At 46.3% G+C, this 23,213-nt stretch overlaps 1 protein-coding gene across 2 annotated transcripts in view; it reads left to right on the forward strand.

Annotated features, from left to right (window-relative positions):
• Window positions 1–23,213, forward strand: part of LOC136587819 (signal transducer and activator of transcription 5B) — a 141,025-nt gene that overhangs the window by 82,904 nt on the left and 34,908 nt on the right. For both annotated transcript variants that reach the window (XM_066586588.1, XM_066586589.1), the window contains exon 2: window positions 1,236–1,293. The gene's annotated coding sequence lies outside the window, so the exon portion shown is untranslated. The remainder of the gene's footprint in view (window positions 1–1,235; window positions 1,294–23,213) is intronic.

The following is a 23,213-nucleotide window of genomic DNA, read 5'->3' on the forward strand; positions in this document are numbered from 1 at the left end:
AATCATCCTGAGCTGCCGATAGTTACGGAGCCGATACTTTTGTTCCCTGGTAGATAAAACAGTGACAGATCTATCTGGTGGCAGCTTACCTCCCTAAACACATGTATGTCCAGCCAAACCGGACATTCGTATGTTTGTGTAGGGGGGAGCAGTGGATGCGGCTGTCCCATAGTTGTTGGTGTCTGGAAGCCTTCAGGCCCATTGATTCATGCCAGTCTTCTCCTTTGTAGTGAGATACATTGTCTATCCTCCCTTGTATCACCATCCATACTGACTAACCATTCCGCTGCTTACCCTTCCCATCTGTGCGGACAGCTGCACTTTTTCTGTATCATAATATTAATACAAAGAGATTGACTTCTCCTTTGGCCCTGGAACTCTGATTAACACGAAGACCTGTCGGATTAGTCGCAGGGCTCTATGTTGGCCACAACACTAGTCATGTACTTTAGCTTTAATGCTCTGTGCACATCAGCTGCGACTCGTGGCCTCTTTTGTAGTAGATATTTATTAGGTGGTTTTAGGCACTTCCCCCCCCCCCCCCCCCCCCCAACTTATTAAAAATAAATAAATAAATAAAAAAGCCATGGTTTTATGAAAAGAGAATGTGCTTAAATTGCTCCAAAGAGTGTGCCAAAATGTCGGCGCAATTTTTGGTGTAAACTAAGCCAACTGCTAGATGCTATAAATTTAGACTAGACTGCCTTAAAATTGGAGAATTTACCATCCAGCAGGAGACGCTATAATGAGTTGCGCACATTTTAAGGCTCTCGCACGGTTTTAGTTTGCACTAACTTTTAGGCAGGATTAGGAAATATGCCCCTGTATGTATGGGAGACTTGGGCAGCTTATTTTCTGACTATAATTGCTCTACTTGTCTTATGTACAATGATTCACGTCTTCCCTTATCTTTTTGGGTGGGTTTGGAGTATGGCACTTGAATGGGTGCTGGGGTATAAGGCGTGCCTGTTGGCTGCACATTAATTTGGTGATTTTGTCTTTTTAGTTGTATACAGGATATTTTTATTTGTGTGTGTGTATAATATAATATTTTTTTGGCCTTTTTTTGTCTTTTTTTAAAATTTTATTTTATATTGGCTCACTCGGACGAAGTACGCTATGTATGTCTGGATGTAATATGTGACTCTGTGTATAGTTGGAACTTTCTTCTAAAACTTTCATAAGATGTTTGTAACTCCAACAGTACCTTTTTTAACTCTTTGTTTCTTCTACAGAAATTGTTTGATTGGACTTGATCCGCTGTGTAACCCCACACTGGGCCGCCTCTGAGATGTAAGTATTTGGCTTATCTAAGCTTTCTCTTAGTTATGTCATCATGGGGGCTTCTAAGTCTGATATAACACACTTTCCTGTAAAATTGATTGTTTGACCTATTTATTTTTTGCATTGAACTTTCTCATATATTTGCCTCAGAAATAACATGTAAATGTGCATTAAAGCATGCAAACATGTTGTGCTCCACAACCAAAACTGACTACTGCCAACTAAAGCTCCTACATGAATGCATCGCAATCAGAAGGAAACGCCAGAGTGTAACATCATGTGAAAATACTTTATTGGGAAAGGTAGAAAGCACTAAAGCACTACGCCGACAAGAATGCTAAAAACTGTTACGCTTACAGAATGCTAAAAAGTTCCAAACCCGCCTACAGAGTGATACTGAAATGTCACCGGTACATAGTCGATGATAAATAATTACCATTTGGGGCCGTTCTCACACAGATCGGTTGGATTCTGCATGCAGGAGTGCGCAGCGGGATTCGGCCCTGTCCCTGGCCGGCGTCCGCACCTTTCCATATCTTATTGTGGATGGCTGTGGCGAGCGGCTGTCTGTCATGCACAGTACTGATTTTTTTTTTTTAAATTTTATTTAAATCTTTGTTTTTCCTGTACCGTCGCTAGGCAATAACGTGGGTGCCTGCGACGTACCTGCAATGTCCATTGTGGAATGGGCCGCGGGACGAACTGCTTCCATTGGTTTCAATGGAAGCCGTCCGTGCGGAATCCGTGCTAAAATAGAACATGCTGCAATTTAATTTCTGGGAGCAGACATGCAAATGTTGTAATTTTTGAATGAACGCAGAATACTGCGGATCGTCCGTGCGAGTGACTATTGCGGAGTCAGCACTTCAAACCCGGTTGTGTGAGACCGGCCTTAAAATCTAATGCATTATAGATCCAAAATGTCCTACATAGCGTTACAGTAATGTCTACATTTAGGGTGTAGACCGTAAAAGCTTCCGATGTGGATGCTAAACGTGTCCATTCATCAGATATAGGCCAGAAGAATGTCCATTCGGCTTCTGTCTGCCCTATATATGTCAGCATACTACCAAAAAGCTAGAATAGAAGAGTGCAGAAAACTGCGGTGTTCATCAAGTGTTATCCAATAAAGTAATGCGTACACCGTGTTGGGTGACACTGTATGCCATCCGTTAAATGTACACGTTGTCAGCCTTTCATGACATACCAGTGCCGCCATAGCCCATGAGTGGCAGATGCCATACAGTGGCGTTCACCACCCATAGGGTAACAAGACTCCATAGGATGGTATAGTGTAGTTGATTACTCTATACCTTGATTTGAAGATATACTGACGGAGACCCGAAGGACACTCTTAGCATTTGTCTAGCTAATGGAGCCTTGTGGACATATTTAGCGTCTACATCAGATTTCTATAGTACAAACTAAGGCTACTTTAACACAAGCAGACAGTCGCCCGAGTGATTGCTCAAAAGAGTGATTACCGTTATCTTGTAGATACGATACCTTTTTTAATGGTTAACAAAAATGCATGATGATATAGCGAGCTTTCAAACCCACTTGGGGTGATTGTTCAAGCCGAAGAAGAACCCCAAGTAGGTTCGAAAGCTTGCTTTATCAAGATTAGAGATGAGCGAGCGTACTCGCTAAGGCAAACTACTCGAGCGAGTAGTGCCTTATGCGAGTACCTGCCCGCTTGTCTCAAAAGATTCGGGTGCTGGCGTAGGGGGGAGGGGGAGGGGGAGGGAGATCTCTCTCTCACTCCCTTTCCCCGCTCCCCCTGCTCACTCCTGCAACTCACCGCTCTTCCCCCGCCGGCACCCAAGTCTTTAGAGACAAGCGGGCAGGTACTCGCATAAGGCACTACTCGCTCGAGTAGTTTGCCTTAGCGAGTACGCTCGCTCATCTCTAATCAAGATGTCTTTTTGTTGGCCATCAAAAGGTATCCTATGTACAAGATTACTTGGTTTCTCTCGCTGAGAACATTCACATGTATGCATATAAAATAAAGTAACTTTGCAGTAGGTCTTAATTAAGGCTTTCCTATTTTTCCTTCTCTCTTATGCAGACTGTCTCCATGGTAACAGACTACAAACTCTGTAGTCTGATCCTGCAGTCATACAATATTCCCTCCTTTCTTGTCTCTAATCTCTTGCTAACCTGCTAAATGTACTTTAGCACACAAGTAGAGGACAAATAGAAGAAAGTATGAGACTGCAAGACTACGGAATTGGACTGCACTGGATTTGTCCATTACCATGGATATGCATAGTCTGCAGAGGAACTGAGAGATATTGTTTTAAAGTACACCTATTGCAAAGTTGCTTACAGAAAATTATGTATTTAGTAGTAGCCCAGTGGAAAAGCTTAACATCACTTACAGCCTGTGAATCACTCTATTAGTAATTGGTATTACTAGACCTGTAGGGCTGATGGGCCTGCTGGACGGGGTTTCTCGGTGAGGTAGAAAGCTGCATGACCTAGCTGCAGTAGAGTCGGGGACTGGTGGGCTGATTACATCTTCCATTTACTGTAAATTTCAGTCTTTTCTCCTACACAAGGATGGTGTTTCCTCTCAATTCACTGTTGTGGTTATGTGGTACCGTTCTCCCGTAGTCTATAGTGACACCTCTGTGCTCTAATTCATGCCTTTCCTTCCTCTGAAGTGCTCTCTCTCCCTGGCTCTTATAATTGGTCTCAGATATTAAAGGGAATGTATCACACACGTATGTATGTATGTATGCGTAGATTTTCTTTTTTTATGAATTAAAACCAGATTTTTTCAATCCACTTTTAATATTTTTTTAATTACAGATTTTATTTTAATTTTTTTTTTTTATGTACACGATCATTAGTAGAACAATCCTTGCTTTAGCTACAGTTAACAGCATTTATAGATGTGCTTCACAGTAGTCTTATAAGACACAATGGACGGCAGCTGACCCATTGACTTCTATGGGAGAGCGTTCTGAGCATGCTGATTTCGTCAGGGGTCATTCTGCAGGGAGGGGAGGAGGTGAGCTGTGTCTGCCACCTGTTGTCCATGGCGGATCCTGTGTGTGTGTATTTACATATATATTGTATGTATGTGTGTGTGTATGTGGATATATATAAAAAATTATGGGTGTTACTTTTCAGTATAATCCTGCCTGTGATGATAATGAGAGGACTGCTGAAAAGTTTTCTCTCCAGAACAGGAAGTGTCAGGCTACTATTAGGCTTAGTAGTGTGAGAACTGCAGGATTTAAGGCTTTTTTGCTTAGATTGTGATATTGAGAATTACAGAAAATCTATGTTTAATATAAGAACTGAACATATACAAGAAGTCCTTTTCTGATGACACATTCCCTATAAACCATTACTGTCTGTCGTCCTGCTTAGATACGTGCTGATGAGTGAGTTCATCTGACATCCTCCCTTATGTTTACACCTTATTTGTTCCGCTGTTTAGCAGAACTGCGCATTAAACACAATTACAGTTGAGTGGCTGTTTGTTTGTTTTAACCTTAGAGTTTCCCTTAAAGTCATAGGATTAAAGAATGAGATTTCATTTCACAGGGAAGACTAAAACCAAATGGGATGTGACTAACACAGACTGAGATCTATATACCTCCTCTGCGACTCACCTGCATCTAGAACATTATTCCTTTTTTTTAAAAAAAAACAACCTTGAAACTTCCTCTGTTTGTGTAGCAGTAGCCGGCAGTTCAGTCCTGTGCTTTCAATTAACTCCAATGAAGTGATGCCCTCTAGTGGCAAAATTCAGCTCAAATGATTCTCATTACAACTGTAACAATAATGAAGTGTAACTGATCTCTGAGAGATTAAACCCATTCACGAGAGGTTATATATGTTCTCTATTTGGCATCTGTTCCCAATTTTCGCTAGTAAACGATTATAAATGCAGCAACCATGCCCGTAAGGGGAGATTCACACGGGATGGAAGTGCTGGCAATTTTTTTGGACGGCTTTGCGATGGAAAAAATGGAAGGTGGAATTGAGTACAAGGCACGGGGAGGAGGGTTTAAAGGAATATTCCATATGTTTCCATTTTTTTGACTCATGATCACGCTTAAAAATCCATGTCTCATCTGTCGTCACCAATCAAGACAGGAAAACGTCAGTATTCTGCTGAAAGCGCTGCACAATTGCCCGCGAAGCTTGCACTTTGGCATGCTTTTATTCTGCTGACGAATATTTCGGGACCCACTCCTCTTGTCCAGATGATAGAAATATCGTTTAAGTAAAAACTTGCCAATAGAGATGAGCAAGTATACTCGCTAAGGCACATAAAAGTCTCTAAAGATTCGGGGGCCGGCGCGGGTGACAGGTGAGTTGTGGCGGGGAGCAGGGGGGAGAGAGGGAAAGAGAGAGATCCCCCCTCCGTTCCTCCCCGCCGGCCCCCGAATCTTTAGAGACGAGCAGGGAGATACTCGGCTAAGGCACTACTCGCTGGAGTAATGTGCCTTAGCGAGTATACTGGCTCATCTCTACTTGCCAACCTAACTTCTCACTGTGGAGTACGAAGGACCCTTGTCCTCTAATGTTTGCACCGTGTTACCGTGAATGTCTTCGGCCAACATCCCTTTGGTAGACTTCATCATTGCTCCGCTCTACAGTGAAACCTGCTGTAGACTCCGCCATGTTGTCTTCAAACCTGCATAACGTAAGAATGGCGCATGAGATCCTCCCAAAATGTGCTCACCAAGTATTGCAGAGGTTGAGCTTTAAAATGATAGAACTTTTATTGTTTTGGAAACAAATAAAGACCGCAGAGCCAAGGACTTATCAGCACTCCATCATATATGTACCATCTCTTGTCCGCTTATACAACGAATGTGAACGACTGAAGGAGCCAACTATGTATCTGCTTCTATAACCTGCTGTCCGGGTGACATTGCTCTCTCATTCAAATGACAAATCGGCTTGTCTAAACGGAGCCTTAAGGCCCATTTAGACACAACGATTCTCGCTCAAAATTCGCTCAAAGACCTCTTTTGAGCGATAACCCGTTGTGTCTAAATACACGGACATCGTGCAGTTTTCATGCACGATTCGTTCCTCTCAATTCTAGTTTCCTAGGGTTGAGCAATGAACTCTTATTAGCGGTGCAGGCTGTTATCACAGTCAGTAGCGCTGATGAGATTTTTCCAGCCCGTGTCCTGCTGGTAGTTCACAGCGGCAAGCGAGCTGTATGCACGAAGAACAATGCAGCTGTTTGCTAATGCAAAACAGCTGTATTGTTCGCCCAGTGATAGCGGTGGTGTCCTGCTCCGCCTGCATAGCTGTTTAGTAGCTAATTAGCTACTATAAAGTATGCAAAGATGATCGCTCAAAACTGTCACTCAAACTGTCGTTTAAGCAATTTTTGAGCAATCATCTTTCAGTGTAAATGGGGTCTTAAACCCAATGTCTACGGGCGGGATTGATTTGTGGAATCTGTGTGGGGCACCGGCGTGGAAGAACCACAAATCAAGCTTGCCCATAGGGAAACCTGGGTGTCCGCAAATGAATTAGAGCATGCGGATTTAATTTGTGGATCTTTTGGGTGTGGAAATCAAATCGCAGCATGCTCCATTTCAATGCAGATCCTGGACGGACTGCTTCAATGGAAGCTGTCCAATCTGCGACCCTTCCGTAATTGAATTGCAGACGGGCCGCGGATTCCACGGGAAAGCAGGAGGTAAAAAATTTAAATAAATATTGCGCGCCGGCCGGAGTTTCCGCACATATCCTCAGACCAGAAAATAGAAGACCTGAACAGGTACATAGTGTCCTCACCGTGGGCTGGGGCAAATTCCACTGCGGGCTCCTGCATGCGGAATCCGAACCGCCTGTGGACATAGTTATTTAGCAATTAAGTGACGATGGAAGAGCAACCATGAGGCGTCTGTTTGGGTGGGCTGTTTGGCAGGGAATTGTCTGCATCTCGATGTACGATAGACAGGGAAACAATCCATGCCAAACTGTCAAGAAGGCGGAGGTTGTATGACTACCTGCGATGCCATGACAAAATCCTGTGACTTGGCTAGGCTTGGACTACCCGTGACTGCAAGTTTTGCCCAGGAGTCTTGGGAGCAACTTGCATCGGACAGCACATAAATTCTAGGCTGTGTGAGGTCCGATATATATACACAGCACATCCATGAAACCGACAGGAATAGGACCTGCCAATCAGTACATGTTAAGAAACATCCATGCGTATAGCCCCATAGGCTGTAATGAAACCAGCACATGGCCCCAAAATACACTATTGTGCCTTCTCATAGCTTTTGATGAGATTTGACTCGTGTATTGGGTGATTTTTCAAAAATAAAAGCTCCAGAATATGTAATTCTTCAATGACGTAAGGTGGAGGCCAGAAAATAGTTGGGAGGGACGCTGCGGTCCATAGGTATGTTTTTATAAACGGTTACTAGAAATAAAAAAAAAAACTATACAAATAACCGCATACTGTGATGATGGCTGTTCTGTAATGGCACCCCAGGTTCAGAGGGTACAGCTTTGGGCCTTATGGGTGCTTCCAGGTCAGACCAAGATGTCTCTGCCGTATGACTACACCAGTACTGCCAATGATGCATGATAGTTTGGTAACTTTTATAGATTTTTCATTTGTGCCTAAGAGCCAAGTGTCTATTTTTGCCTTTCTTTTTACAGCTTTACTGTATGCTAAGCAATCTCTCTTTGCTTGATTCTAGTTTACACACATTAATGCCATATGAATAACCAGTTTGTGTTCTTTGCTTGGGACAGTGTTGCTCCTTTAATTGGTACAGTCATTTGCATACACCGCCTGAGGTCCTGGCTGCAATTACAGTTGAAACACTTGGTGCTCATCCAACTCCACTATTACAAAAAAAATCTTAATGTCTTGCAATCGCCGTGGTTAGTGCTGCTTAATTATAGCACTGAAGCACCACTAAATAAGTAGCTTCTAGAGTTAAATCTCCTCAAAAGGGCTGCCGCATGTATGTGCACATAGGGGTCTTGGAGCTGGAAACATCGGTAGTAAGGGCTACAGTTCCTCCTCGTGGAGAGCACCACATAGCTGTTAGGAGACTTATAAGGCCATGCATGCTCCTCTGGGAAATTTAGCATGCAAATGAGAGATGGGGCAATGCCTCCACAGCGCCACCTATTAGAAGGTAACTTTCCTACAAGTAAATGTCCAACCTACCAGGTCTTCTAACATAACTGGAAATATAAGCCAAAGCCAGAATCTTCTCCAGATGGAAAAGACAACCATGTACAGACAGACTTACTGTTTGGGTTTTTTCCCTCATCATTGTGCAGTAGGTTGCTGGCTGGTTGAAGAACACCATATGCAGTATCTTCCCAGTCAGGAATGGCTGGTAACGAAGAACAATAATTGCATTCAGCTACACATCAACGGGAGAGAAGATATTTAGGTTTAGTGACCCTTTAAAGTGAATGTCCACCATGATAGGCATAGGTATCCAGTGTATTTTCCTGATTTCGTATATCTTGGTACCTTTCTACTATCATGAGTCCCAAAGTTTCTATCAGTGATGTTCTCCTCTTCCTCCATTTGTAAAACTTAACATGGAGAAAATAGAATGTTCTTTCGCCTCACCAGGCCCATTTATGACCACTAACGGCCAGTGTCGCATCTCTGCTGTCTTAGGGTAACATTTGATTGCGCCCCAGAATTTCACAATCCAAGCCCTCACCACTTCCTGCTGCCTCAAACTCAAAAGTATCATCTGCACCTTCCTCAGGATAGCCGTCATCATGTCTCACCTAGACTACTGCAACATCTTCCTCTTGTGCTCCTCCAGTCGATCCTCAACTCTTCTGCTTGGTTAACCCAGGTCTCTCCTCATTCCTCCTCAACCTCTCCCCTTTTCAAATCGCCTCACTGACTTCCATTGTCCGGAGAATCCTATTCAAGTTATTATGAATGACCTACAAGGCCATCCACAACATGTCCCCTCCTTACACCTCCGACTTATCATTCCAATACCTCCCCACCTCCTCTTCCGTCCTCGCAAGACCTCTTTCTCTGCTCTCCTCTTGTCTGATCCCTTATGCAACGGCTCAAAGACCTCTTCCACACATCCCACATACTCTGAAACTCACTACCACAAACAATTAGACTCTCTGCACCTTCAAAGCCAACCTGAAAAGCCTACAAGCTACGGTAAACCTGCTACTACCATACGAGCAGCTTCTACCCTCACCTACTGCCTTCTTCCCTTGTAGATTGCAAGCTCTGGTGGGCAATGCATCAGATAGAGAAGCCGTTCAGCCAGCTATGTTTGTCCAGGACCAGAGGGTCTCTTTAATGGCGCTTTAAACTCAATCTTTTTTTTTTTTTTTTAAACTCGTTTTATTGACAAGTTAATAACATAACGAATACAGAAAAGAAAACAAACATTGTGCAGTACAAAGTCTTACATGTAACATAAGCCAGTCGGGCTTGTACATTTCAGTTTGCATCATATTTAGTGAGTTTTCCCGGCCCTGAGCAAAGGGAGAGGCGGCAGGCATACAGTATAGTATCGTATTGTAGGAGTAGTAGGAACGTGGGGAAGGGTAAGGGTAATGGGGGGAGGTATAGCCGTGCTAAAGCCCATTTTAAAGCGTAGGTCTGTTGTGGCTTTTATCTTAGGCACTTAAGTAAGTACTTGCATCGAGATGTGCCAATCGGCTAGGCGTGTTACGGTACGGGGTTAGGACCCTCAGAGTGTTTTATTTTATTTTCAGAGGGAGAAGGAAGGTGTATAATGATATTCCGGGTGGCTGACCGTGCGCGGGGCCGAGTCCCCCTGTCTCACCGCAGTTCCTCGAGGGTTTTACTATTGCCTTTGTAGCGCTGATATTGCTAATGTGAGCGGCTGCGGGGGATACAAGGTCAACGAGGAGTCACACCACTGGCCCCACACCTTTTGAAATTTATCCGGGCATTTGCGGGCTTTGTATATTATGTTGTTGTAGGGTATAATTGAGTTTGTGGTTTTCTTCCACATTGCCACGGTCGGGCCCCTCTGGTCCATCCATCTCATCGCGATGACCTTTCTGGCCATGAACAGTACCTCCCTCAGGAATACTCTGTGGTAATGTTGCCACTGCTCCTCATCGAGGATACCAAAAAGGCAGATTTCTGGTGTGGCAGGGATTGGGATTTCAAGGACTGTGGATAACAGATCTATGACTTCGTCCCAGTATGATCGGATCCGCGGGCAGTCCCAGATCATATGCCAAAAATCAGCGTACGAGCAGGTGCATCTGATACACTGTGTGGATGAAGTCCTGCCCATTTTATGTAGTCTCGCCGGGGTGAGGTAACACTGATGGACTATATAAAGTTGAGTCAACTTATTATTTGCCGAGGGGGAGACGGACAGCGGTGATTCCAGCACCTCTTGGAACGTCTCCTCTGTCAGCGTTGGGATCAGAGACTTCCACTTAGTCAAAGCGGGGGGATTTCCCTTGTGGCTTTTGCAATTGTTAGATGGGAATATAATGTCGAGATAAGTCCGCGGGGCCCTTGCGATCTTAATATTCCAATTAGTGGGTAATGGGATATAGTGCTATTCGTGGGCGGAAATTGGGTCTGAAGCGCATGCCGGATTTGTAGGTATTTGTAGAAGTGGGATCGAGGTATTTGGTATTGGGCCTGGAGCTGCTCAAAGGATAGCAGGATATTAGAGTTGTATAGGTCTCCTAAATGAGCTATCCCATGCTGCTCCCATACCTCTAGGTCAGCTAGCAACCGCAGCTCCCCCAGCCCAGGGTTTCTCCACAACGGCATGTCTGCGGCTATATCCGAGAATCCGCTCACCTCCCTTGCCTGACGCCAGACCCGCATAGCCAGTCTATGTATAGGCAATATTTTGCCCCTCACCGTGGCGGGGAGCTCCAGCAACGGCCAGAGGCTAGAAGTGTTCAGAGTCTGGGCCAGATGGGCCTCTGAATTGGGTAGTGGACCGTTTTCCAGCCAGCATTTTAAGTGTATCAATTGACCGGCTAGGTAGTATAGTAATAAGTCTGGGAGTGCCGACCCGGCTTCGTCCTTCGGTCGCTGTAGCGTGGAGAGTTTAAGTTTTGGGCGAGAGTTGCCCCATATGAAGGAGGTCATGAGGGAGTTCATCATTCGGAAAAATCTAGTCGGGACTGGAACGGAGATGTGCTGCAAGATGTATAGACACTTCGGTAAGACTATCATTTTAATCAGATTAATACGACCTGCGACCGACAGAGGTAGTGCTCCCCATACTTTAAATTTGGATCTATATAGGTCTATTAATGGATAAACATTCAGATCTAGGACTCTAGTAGTTGTATTGGTGATCTGAACTCCCAGGTATTTGAATTCTCTAGAAACTCGTAATCCGCACAGTGAGTCCAATGATTGTAGTGGGTTTTGTGTGGATACTAACATCAAGGCGGACTTTGACCAATTTATCTGTAATCCTGAGAAGGATCCAAACGTGTTAATGACGTCTATGGCATGAGGCAAGGTAGTTGTTGGGTCTGCCATAAAGAGCATAAGGTCGTCAGCGTATAGCGCCACGCGGTCCTCCCGATTTCCAATTTGAATCCCGTGGTATAGGGGACTTGCTCGGAGCATGAGGGCCAGCGGTTCCATAGCCAGGGCGAAGAGAAGCGGGGAGAGGGGGCACCCCTGTCTGGTACCTCTATACAGGGGAAAATATGTGGAACAGGTGCCGTTCACGGAGACTGCTGCCAATGGTGTTTTGTAGATTATAGAGATCCACTGGATAAAGCGGTCTCCAAACCCAAATCTCCTCAGCACCTGGAGCAGGAAGGGCCACTCTATGGAATCGAAGGCCTTGGCTGCATCTAGTGAAGCCAGGGCCCAATCCGCCTTATCTGTCTCTCCGATTTGCGTTATTACCTGTACCCTGCGTAGGTTTTCTCTTGTGGATTTGCCCGGCATAAATCCCGTTTGGTCTGGATGTATCAGGTCTAGAATGACGCTATTGAGGCGTCGGGCAAGCATTTTTGTCAGGAGTTTATAGTCTGAATTAAGGAGGGATATGGGTCTATACGAGCCACAATCCAGGGCGTCTTTTCCTGGTTTTAGGATGAGTACGATTGTAGCCTCATAGAAGGATGGAGGTAGTGTTTTATTGTTATAGGCAGCATTATAGGTCTCGAGCAGTGTGGGCAGGAGTATTTCTTGGTATTTTGCGAATACCTCTACTGGTAGGCCATCTGGGCCTGGGGCTTTACCATTGGACATTTCCTGAAGAGCCTCCGAGAGTTCTGTTAGAGTAAATGGGGCATCTACTAGGGTCTGTTGGTCCTGACAGAGTGTAGGAAAATTGAGGTTAGACAGGTAGCTTATTAGCTCTTGTTGTGTGACATGGAGTCCAGTAGCGTAGAGGTCTCTATAAAAGCGTTGAAATCTTGCTCCTATTAAGTCTTTTTGGTGGAGTATCTCTCCTGTTTCCGATGCAATACGGAGTATCGACGGCGATGCCGAATTTTGATGCACCAGAGTGGCCAATAGGCTACTGGACTGATTGCCAAGTTCATAAAACCTCTGTTTTACAAAGAAGGAGGCTCTACGAGCCTTCTCTTGTAGGTGAGTTAAATATTGCCTGCCCTGCCGTAGCCACTGCTCTCTGCATTCGTCGTTTGGGTCTGCAATGTAGTCTGCCTCTAGACGTTCGTATTGAGACGCCATCTCGCGTTCCAGCCTAGAAGACTCCCTTTTAATATATGAGATGGACGATTTTAGAGCGCCTCGTAAAAAGGCCTTTAATGTCTCCCACAGCACCGCCGGGTCGGTATCTGGCTGGTTTAGTTCTAGGAAAACAGAAAGTTGGTCGGGTACTCTATCATTTGTACCGAATAGGTTTAACCAGAATGGGTGTACCCGCCAGTTATGCCTATGGGCATGTGTGTCTGGCGTGGAAACTTCTACGAGTATAGGTGAATGGTCCGATATACCTCTGGTAAGGTATTTAATGTGTGTTATTGCAGTGCACAGTCTGGCGTTGCCAAGACAGTAATCTATTCGGGATAGAGCGTTCCTGCCGATGGAATGACACGAGTATTCACGTGTCGCCGGTTGTCTTACTCTCCACACGTCGCGCCAGCCGACCTCCTGTAGGAATTGCATCAGAGGTGCGGGGCTGGTTTGGGCTGGGTGAGCTGCGGGGGTGCCAAATCTGTCCAATTGGGGGTCCAGTATCAAATTTAAGTCGCCCATACATATTATGGAAGCGTTGGGGTACTGGGTGGCGAATTGGGCTGCCTGGTATAGGATTGCTATGTTGGCTGGTGGGGGGAGGTATAACCCAATTATTACGTAGGGTTGGGATTCTATCCACGCCTGGATGAACAAAAATCTGCCCTCCTGGATCTCTGACTGTGCGTCCCGGCTCCCACCGCAGCCGCTTGTGGATTAGTATGGACACTCCTCTGGCGTATGAGGAGTAAGTTGAGTGTATAGCCCATTGAACCCATGGTTTTTGTAATAGTTTTGTTTTTTCAGAGATCATATGCGTCTCCTGGAAACATACTATGTGGGGGTTATGGTTCCTGACATATGAGAAAATCATAGAACGTTTTCTGGGGGCTCCCATTCCCCTCACGTTCCAGGAGAGTATGTTTAAGTTGGCCATTTAACTCGAATGTTTCTATAGTTATGCGGGAGAGTGTACCCCACCGAACGAAGTCGAGCCCGCGCCCGGCCAGCCACCAGGCCCCCCGGAACAAGGGCCGAGGAGTGCATCCCCATGCTCCGATTAGAACAAATTCCGTGTGTTGCACTGCACAAACTTGTCCAAAACTTAACGATTGTAATTACATCAACAGCGAATTGCCTAGGTATTACAAACATCATAACGTTTAACATTACTTGAACGTGCGTGTGATAACGGGGAAGACTGTGCACCTAAAACACGATGGTACAACTGGGCACAGTCAGACAGATTAAATCTGCATAGAACTCTAGGCCCCCAATATCACAGGTACATTAACTTCTCTGCCCGACTATAGTATCTTATGCATATTTAGACCAGAAAACATTTTAGTATGGCATACAGTAAATTCTATCTGTAATTTTTCCCTCCCCCTTTCCCAAAAAAAAGGGGGGAAAAAAAAGGGGGGGGGGGAAAAGAACTCGAGGTCACCTCACTATATGGTAGTGTGTAGGGGAGTGGGGGGCCATTAGTGGGGAGTAGAGGGGAGAGCGGGGGCAGGACGGGGACATACTCAAGTATATCTCCCCGTTCTCTTGGGAGTCATGGAGAGATGCAATACTGACTATAGTCAAGTGTCTTAGGCTCTCGCCCCCCCCCCCCCTCCCCCCCCGGGGCCGGGCCCTCCAGAAGGGCGCCGGCACCCCGGCGTCCAAAGGGACAGGGGAGTATAATAGCGAGGGGGGGGGGGGAAGGAGAGAGCCAGACAGGAGTCAAATGCAGGTGTATACGTGTGGGTTCTTAGAAATTATGTGAAGCAATAGATTGACCAAGTTTGGAAGTCCAAGTCCATCGCCCCCCCCCCTCCCCCCTCCCAGGGTAGACCTGTTCGATGATCATTGGCGTCTGGGCGACCTTGGCATGCGGTTAAGCCAGTCCTCGGCTTCCTCTGGAGTGGAGAAGAAAGTAGCTCGTTCATTGTGGACCACACGTAGGCGGGCTGGATACATCATGGAATATGGTATAGCGGCTTCCCTCAGTCGGCGCTTGATTGCTACGAAGGATGCTCTGGTTTTCTGCAGGGCAGCCGAAAAATCTGGGAACAAAGAGATGTTAGCGTTCTGGTATTGGAGGTTCTGCGCTCGCCTTGCGGCCTGGAGGGCGATGTCTCTATCCTTGCTGCTCAGTAGTCTTGCCAGCATCGGTCTCGGGGGCGCCCCCGGGGGCAGCGGACGACCCGGGACCCTATGGGCCCGCTCGATGGCGAAGGCCGTTGTAAATTTGGCCTCTGGTAGAAGTTCTTTCAACCAGGTTTCCATAAATGAGCAAGGATCTTGACCCTCAGCGCGTTCCGGTAGTCCTATTATCCGAAGATTGTTTCTACGCAGTCTGTTTTCAAGATCGTCTGCTCGCTGGAACCAGGTGTTTGCTGCTTTGTCGAGTTCTGTGAGCTTTTCTGGTATTGGAGCCATGGTGTCTTCGAGCTGTGAGATACGTGTCTCGGCCTCCCCCACTCTGCTTCTGAGGTTTTGCATGTCTTGTCGTATCAAGCCTACATCTATTTTGACCTCCTCTATTTTCCCGGTTAAGGAGGTGGTACTGGTTTGTATGGCCTCTAAGAGCTGCGCTGTGACTTGCCTGAGCGTTGGTTCATTTTCTGCTTCTGGAGGTGTTGTCGAGCCCGAGGCCACACTTGCGTCTTCCTCTAGTCTGGGTGGTCGGCGTGTGGTGTCCGTTGTTGGGTCGAGCGCATAGGCCTTGAGGCGCTCTGTTATCGGTGGGGGAGTGCTGCGGCTCATTCTGGACGACTTGCGGTTGCCCCGCCTGCGGGAGGAGGACGGCGGTGGTATGTTTGCGGTCTTTATGCACTGAAAGAGCTGTGGAGGGCCTCCTTGCTGTTGGGAGTTTGAGATGTATAAATACGCTCCGCTGTAGCGGGGTGTGTGGCCCGGGGGATAGAGTTTGGCAGCCTGCTTAGTTTGGTTAGGTGGTATTGACTCTTTGTCGTAGTCTGAGATGCCGTTGAGGGTCCCGCTATGTTATAAAGGCGGCGGTTATAGTGACCAAAGTTCGTTTGACTTGATTGCGATTTTTATGCTTTGGTGGGTAGCCAGTGCATCGCGGGTCATAATCCGGCACCTCTTTGCAGAGGAGGGCGAGTGTTTACGGTTTGTTTCACGCCCTGCTTGTCCGTTTCAGAGACGGTGCAATTGCGGTTAGGTATTGTATACAGCCTGATGATGGTTGTCCGCACCGGGCTAGAGAGCACCTGGGCACGCGGAGTGCTACTTTACACTTTGGCTAGATACTGCAGATTGCTGGCTGAGCTGGTTTATGGGTGGATCACCCGCTTTGGGGTTGTTTTCGCTGTATGGCGTCTGACTGATGACCTGTATGGTCCGGTAATAATCGCCCGTTTCGGGCTGCAGCGATATCCCAGTGGGGGGGGGGGGGGTCCGCTATGCACCGTGTGCCTGTATGGTGCAGCTGTTGGTAGATCCCTGTTATGGGGTGCCCGGTCGTTTCAGGGGTGGTCCCTTTATGGGGTGTCCGGCAGGTCCTTGGCATGCCCCTCACGCAGGGCTGCTGCTGGAGCTATGGGGGAGGGGGTGTATTTCCCCTGCTCTCCGGTGCTCAGGGGAACAGGCTCAGTGGGCTCCGCTAACTCCTCGCCCCGCTTTCGTTGCCCCGCTGCTTCTCACCTCCACAGCGGGGGTCCCCCGTGCCAAGCTGTCGGGCCCAGGGCGCAGTCCTCCTCGGCCGGTGTCCACCACTCGCCGAAGCCCCGCCCCCTTCTCTTTGCCTCGGGAAGCCTCCAAGTCCTCTGGGCCGTGGCGCCACGGTCCTCCGCCGGCACCCCTCTCACCTCTCAGCCCTCCGGGCTCTGTCTCCCGCCGCCTCACGCGCCTCACACTCTCGCCGGGTCCCTCCGGCACAATCGGGCCGCGGGATGCGCGCCGCCTCTCCCCACCGGAAGTGCCCGCGCCGGAGCTCCAGGAGCAGGCCCGAGGCCGATATCAGCCGTTTCTCACCGCCGGATGTTCGCAGAAGATCTCCCGGTCCCTCCAGAGGCGCCCCCTGCGTATCGGTGAGTCCTTCTGGTAGTCTGTGGTGTCGGGCAGTCAGGATAAGGTCAGGATGATGGGGATTGCCACGGAGCTCAAGTCACTTGCGACTTCACAGCATGGCTGCTGGACACGCCCCCCCGTCCCACGTATCTAAACTCAATCTTTGATGGTTGGACCTCCACCTATTTCTGTGGTACATGGCTACAAATTCCTGCCTAGATATAGAATTAAATGATGATCTAAATATACTAGACTTTGGTAAAACTTACGGGTTTTCTGGTATGAGCAATAATTATGTAATCCCTGAAATCATCCTTCAAGGCTGCTTGCCTACTGATTCCTTAGCTACTCTCTCGTCTCATCCTAGACCCACTTAAGTTTCATCGACTTATATCCTACTTAATGCATTTCACGTCTCCAGCCTGCCCACCTGCTCTGAAGACGTCTTCTGCTCCAGTAAGTAATGTGCTGCTTGTCCTTCAGTCAATGGACAGACTCTGCCATTGTCTTCTCCGGCTTATAGGCTTAGTTATTAATACACGGCCCCAATTACTCCCCTGAATGTTCCTGTAACCGGGACGGGTTAAGTACCTGTTTCCTTAGCAACGAAAAACAAAAATTGCCTCCTAGTAATGAGCAGAGGAGAGTTAAGTGCCAGCCGAGAGAATCCACTCGCCATCGTACCGCCGACTGCTGCTGTTGACTTTTGGCAGTCATGACAAAAGGTTAGTGAATTCTTCCTTTTTTTCCCCTCTCCCACTCATTATGGCCTACCCACTGACTGGCGTATGGCATGATGGGTTCACTTGGTGCCATGCTGTGTTTTTTTTTTTTTTTGTTTTTTTTGAGACTGGAAGCAAATGAGTTCACGTTCCCCTTGGCCAAAATTCTTCTACTGTTGCAATCCAGGTATGAGTGTAGACATTGTTCCAGCTGTACTGCAGGGCGGGATGGGAAGTTACTAACTCTGTAGTAGCAGAAATTAGCAGTAATAGTTGTCGTTACCCTATGCCAGTTCTCTCACCCACACTAGATGGTGACAATAGAGAAGAATTTCTCTTTTGATCTCCTAGGGGGGGTCACTTTGCTACCAGCCTGCCAATTGTACATTAGCAAGGATGACCGGATTGGGCTGCACGAGGCTTATTGGTCGTGTACAGAGACCGAAAAATCCGCATAAGAGCTGTAGATCTAAACTTATAGAATGCTTTTAACCCCCTTCGGTAACCTGGTATACATTTATAGGTAATGTAAGACTGGTTTTGGTATGTAAAAGTAGTAAAACATAAGCGGTATAAGTTTTGTATTGCCATAACTGTACTGACCCGTAGAATAAAGGTAACCTATCGTTTATACTTTATGGCGAATACCGTTAAAGTCCCAAAAAATGGCAGAAGTTTTTTTTTCTATATATTTGCCCCAAAATGGTGCATTAAAAAAATGCAACACACCCTTTAAAAAAACGCCCCCTTATAAGTCTATGGCAAGAAATTAAAAAGTTATGGCTCTTACAAAGCAGGGATGAAAGACAACAAATAAGTGCGCCACTGAAGGGGTTGAGCAAGACTTTTTTTTTTTTTTTTTTTGTGAAATCGTTCCAAGTTTTTTTTGTTGTTTTTTTTTCTAATGCCTTGCCGCACTAAAAAAAAGACATTGCCTTTAAAAGTACACAATCCTATAAAAAGTAATGAGATATTTACTTGAGCAAGAATCAAAGTTGTGTTTATTTACGTTTGTTAAAAGGTGTTCCGGGACATAAAAAGAAAATTATACAGGGTTAAAATAACGAAAAATTGGATATTCACCTATCCCTGCGCCTCCACCGCGGAACCCGGAAGAAGCGGTGGGTGGGCTTGTGCCATTCAATGTGCACATGACCACTCTGCCACTCTCAGGCTGCAACAGTGAGTCTTCTATGGCCGCTGAAGCATGAGAGTAGCTGAGTGGTCATGTGTACAATGTATGGCATCTGATCACCCAGTGCTTCTTCCAGGTTCTATGTAGTGCTGTATGGGGAGCCTCCCGGGATAGGTGAGTGTTCAATTTCTCATTATTTTAAACCGGTTTCATTTTCTTTTTAACGTCCTAGAATACCCCTTTAATATTTTATGGGTCTCCTTTGGCCCCTAATAACATTGGATATTGTCCTTGGCATTCTTTCCACTAATGTTGGATACACTTCAGCTGGGATTTCCCTCTATTCATCCTGCAAACATCTGGTGAGTTCTTTTAAAGAAAATGAGAGCTTATCATATTTCCTGACCTGATGTTTCAGTTTGTCCCAAAGATGATCAGTAGGGTTCAGGTTGGGACTCTGTGCAGCCGGTCCAATCATGGAACATCCATATCCTCCAACCAATGTAAACAACATCGGCTTTGTGACAAGGTGCGTTGTCTTGTTGGAAGTATTGCTGACCATTCCAAAGTATTTCCACATTGTCTGCAGCACATTACTGTCTAGAATGTCAGGGTACACCTCCGTGTTCATGGTTCTTACCACTACAACCAACGGACCAAGACCATGCCACGTAAAACATCCCCAGACCATAATGGAACTTCTGCTGTACTTAACCGTTGGCACAACACACTGAGGTAAAGGCATTCCCGAAGGCATCCTCCACTTCTAGGTACATCCATCTGATTTGAAGATGGAGTTGCTTGATTCATCACTCCATAGAACATTCGTCCATTTCTCAACTGTCCAATGACGACGCTCCTGGCACCATTGTAGATGGGCTGATGCATCTTCTTTGAAAGAACTTGCCAGACTTTTGCAAGATGAATGGAGGGAAATACCAGCTGAAGTGTATGAGATGTTAGTAGAAAGTATGCCATGGAGAGTATCTGATGTCATTGGGGGCCAAAGGAGCCGCAAAGTATTAACATATGGAAATGAATACTACTATAGATTCTTGCTCAGGGGTCCAGTTTAGTGTTAGTGGGATAGTGTTATTATGACAGTGTGTTGTGAATCACAGAGAATAAGTCACAAGTCTGATTGCAGTTAAATATTTCTGCGTGAACTAGGCAGTGCAGGTGTTCCAGTGATGAATAACGTCGGGCTCCCATGACCGTATTGTAAAGCGCAGTGTATAAAATACAGAGTTTTACCGGCGTGTGGAGCTGCGATCACTGCGTATTGTGATTGTGTATGCCTGCGCATGAGAGCATATCCCACACACATGCACTGGTTTCTTGGTTTTGTTTTTGTTTTTTTTTTTTTTTTAACTTTCGTTGTATTGTTAGCAACATTGAGTATGTACAGCGCTTTCATATGCGCCCATAGAGAACAATAGGGCTCTATTGCGCGTAATACGTGGTAAACTAGAAGATGCTGTGCTTTGCGTTTTTTTTTTACGCACGTATTATACATGATGATTCCGCAAGTCTGAATGGATCAATGAAAATCAATTTATTTTCATTAACTCCATTCACCACGTATTCTGCGCACATAATACGCAATAAAATTACGTTTGTGTGAGCCCAGCCTTAGTTGGAGGGTGCTAATAACTACACCCTATGTAAAAAAAAAAAAAAATTTAAAAAGTGACTGCCGCATGACTCTTTGCCCCCACGCCTCCAATATGGGAACAGATACTGCCAGAGGGAACAAAGGCAGAAGGCTCTGAAAACTTTTTTTTTTTTTTTTTTGGTCGAAAAGTGGAAAATGGATTGTTTGGAGGCGGCTGTACTCAAGGAGGGTCCAAAATGCCACCATACAAAGGTGGCTGGCGAGGCGGCTCTACATTTCTAGCCTCTTGAAGGGCAGCACTTTTGTGTGTGTGTGTGTAAATGAATGTGACCTGCATACATCAATGTCTTTCCTTAATTCCTCCCCCCCGCTTCCTGTGCTGCGTTCTCTAATGTTGATGCAATTCTCTCTATTTTCAGTTCATCACACTGTCCTCTTTATCCCTTACCCCCTCCCGTACTACTAGTCTTGTGCAACAAGAGTCCTGCCCGAAATTAGGCTTCCGGCAACAACCGCTGCGTGTCGAAATACATGTTAACCTTTTCCGTCTCCAGAATTGACTCTTCTTCCCTGTTGTCGTTTTCGGATTACCTGATATGTCTTCATGGACAATCTTGATAACTGATCATCAGAGATGTTAAAGTGCTCGTCTAGGACCTAAGTAAGCCTGTTAATGTGATCCGTAGCGGGACCCACCATGCCATTATGGTGGCTTTCTCCTTCCCTTTGTCTACGGCTGCTTTCGGATGAGTATATTACAGTTTTGCACCCATATTACATTTGAGTGTTCGAGCCCACCGTTGGTCTGCTGACCCAAACTCATAGCAACATAGATCTGTATGATGTGCGATTGGCCCAATAGACCTGCGGTCAAGCTGGTCCATTCATGCGTAATATACCCATCTGTGTGAGACCTAAAGCCCGACCATACATGGTATTTCTCTGGCTGTACGGATATTTTCATGGCTCACGTCCATCGCTGTCCCATATGGAGATTAATCTAAATTTCCAATCTAAAAACCATTCACATGTGGGCCAATCTCCTATGCAGCCAGTTTGACCTCTCCGTATACTATATCTTTGGAGTGTAGGAAGAAAGTGGAATACCCAGATCAGTGTTTTCAAACTCCAGTCCTCAGGGACCGCCAACAGGTCATGTTTTCAGGATTTCCTCATGTTGCACAGGTGATGTAATTATCATTAGTGCATCAGACATTGCCACAGGTGTTCTTATTATAGGATATCCCGAAAACATGACCTGTTGGGGTCCCGGAGGACTGGAGTTGGGGAAACGCTGACCTAGAGGAAACCTATGCAAACATAGGGAGAACATATCAACACTATGCAGATATTATCCTTGGTTAGTTTTTGAGTCAGGGTCTGTTGACTCCCTAATTTGCTTTGGGGCTTTCCAAAGTTCCCTAGACAGCTGATGTTGGGGAAGGGGAGGATCAGACAGAGTGCAATATGCCCAATCCTTTTGTGCTCAAGGAAGATAAGCCGCCGTTAGAAGGGTCGAACAGCAACTTACTCGGCTCTCCCCATTGAGAACACATGCACTTTCAGGTGTGCCTTCATGTGTAAGGGGAGTTGGAAAGGGCTTTCAGCTGACGGCTATCCAACGGACAGGGTCAGCTTCAGTCCTACTGTCAAAACTTTAGAGGCACTGCATTGGTTAACATGGGGACTTGATGTTTAGCAGTGCTGCTTTCTAGCCCTTGGGATTGCATTTGACTCGGACATCTGTGTTTAGTTTCTTTGCTCTTCCTGTTTGTGTTTGTTTTACCTCAAAGTCCTCCATTTCTTTTTACAAACTTGTGTAGGTTCAATGACTTCCTATGACTAAAGAGTGCGTATTTATGTGTCAGATTACGTGCCAACTCTTGTGATCCAACAAGCAAGTTTTTCTAGTGCCACTCCATGGCACTAGAGATTGTTCATACTAAAAGTGGACCAATTGCCTAGCTCAGTCTGTTTTTGTGCCCTACATTAACTTCCATATTCCGGGATATTCAAAAGCTAATGCTACAAAGGAATTGGTCATGTAGCTTCAAGTACCTGTGCCCACAGAGGCTGTCTCTATAGGCCATCAGGGATCGAGTACCTGTGCCCACAGAGGCTGCCTCCATAGGCCATCAGTGATCGCGTACCCGTGCCCACAGAGGCTGCCTGCATAGGCCATCAGTGATCGCGTACCCGTGCCCACAGAGGCTGCCTGCATAGGCCATCCGTGATCGAGTACCCGTGCCCAGAGGCTGCCTCTATAGGCCATCAGTGATCGAGGACACATGTACACAGAGGCTACCTCTATAGGTCACCAGTGATCGTGTACCCATGCCCACAGAGGCTACCTCTATAGACCATTAGTGATCGAGTACGCGTGCCCACAGAGGCTGCCTCTATAGACAGTCAGTGACAGTACACAGTCACACAGAGGCTTCCTCTATAGACCATTAGTGATCGAGTACCCGTGCCCACAGAGGCTGCCTCTATAGACAGTCAGTGACTGAGTACCCGTGCCCACAGAGGCTGCCTCTATAGACAGTCAGTGACTGAGTACACAGTCACACAGAGGCTTCCTCTATAGGACATTATCGATCGAGTCAGTCAACTTCTTGACAGATCTCCTTTATTTCTTCAGGCCAGTTCAACACCGAGTAAATGAAGTCGAAAATATGACTAACTCCAATAAAATGCAACACTTCACTGTAGATTGCAACTATATTTTGTGCGTTGTTTACAAGTCCTATG

Source organism: Eleutherodactylus coqui, chromosome 13, assembly GCF_035609145.1.
Source record: "Eleutherodactylus coqui strain aEleCoq1 chromosome 13, aEleCoq1.hap1, whole genome shotgun sequence".
NCBI lineage: Eukaryota > Metazoa > Chordata > Amphibia > Anura > Eleutherodactylidae > Eleutherodactylus > Eleutherodactylus coqui.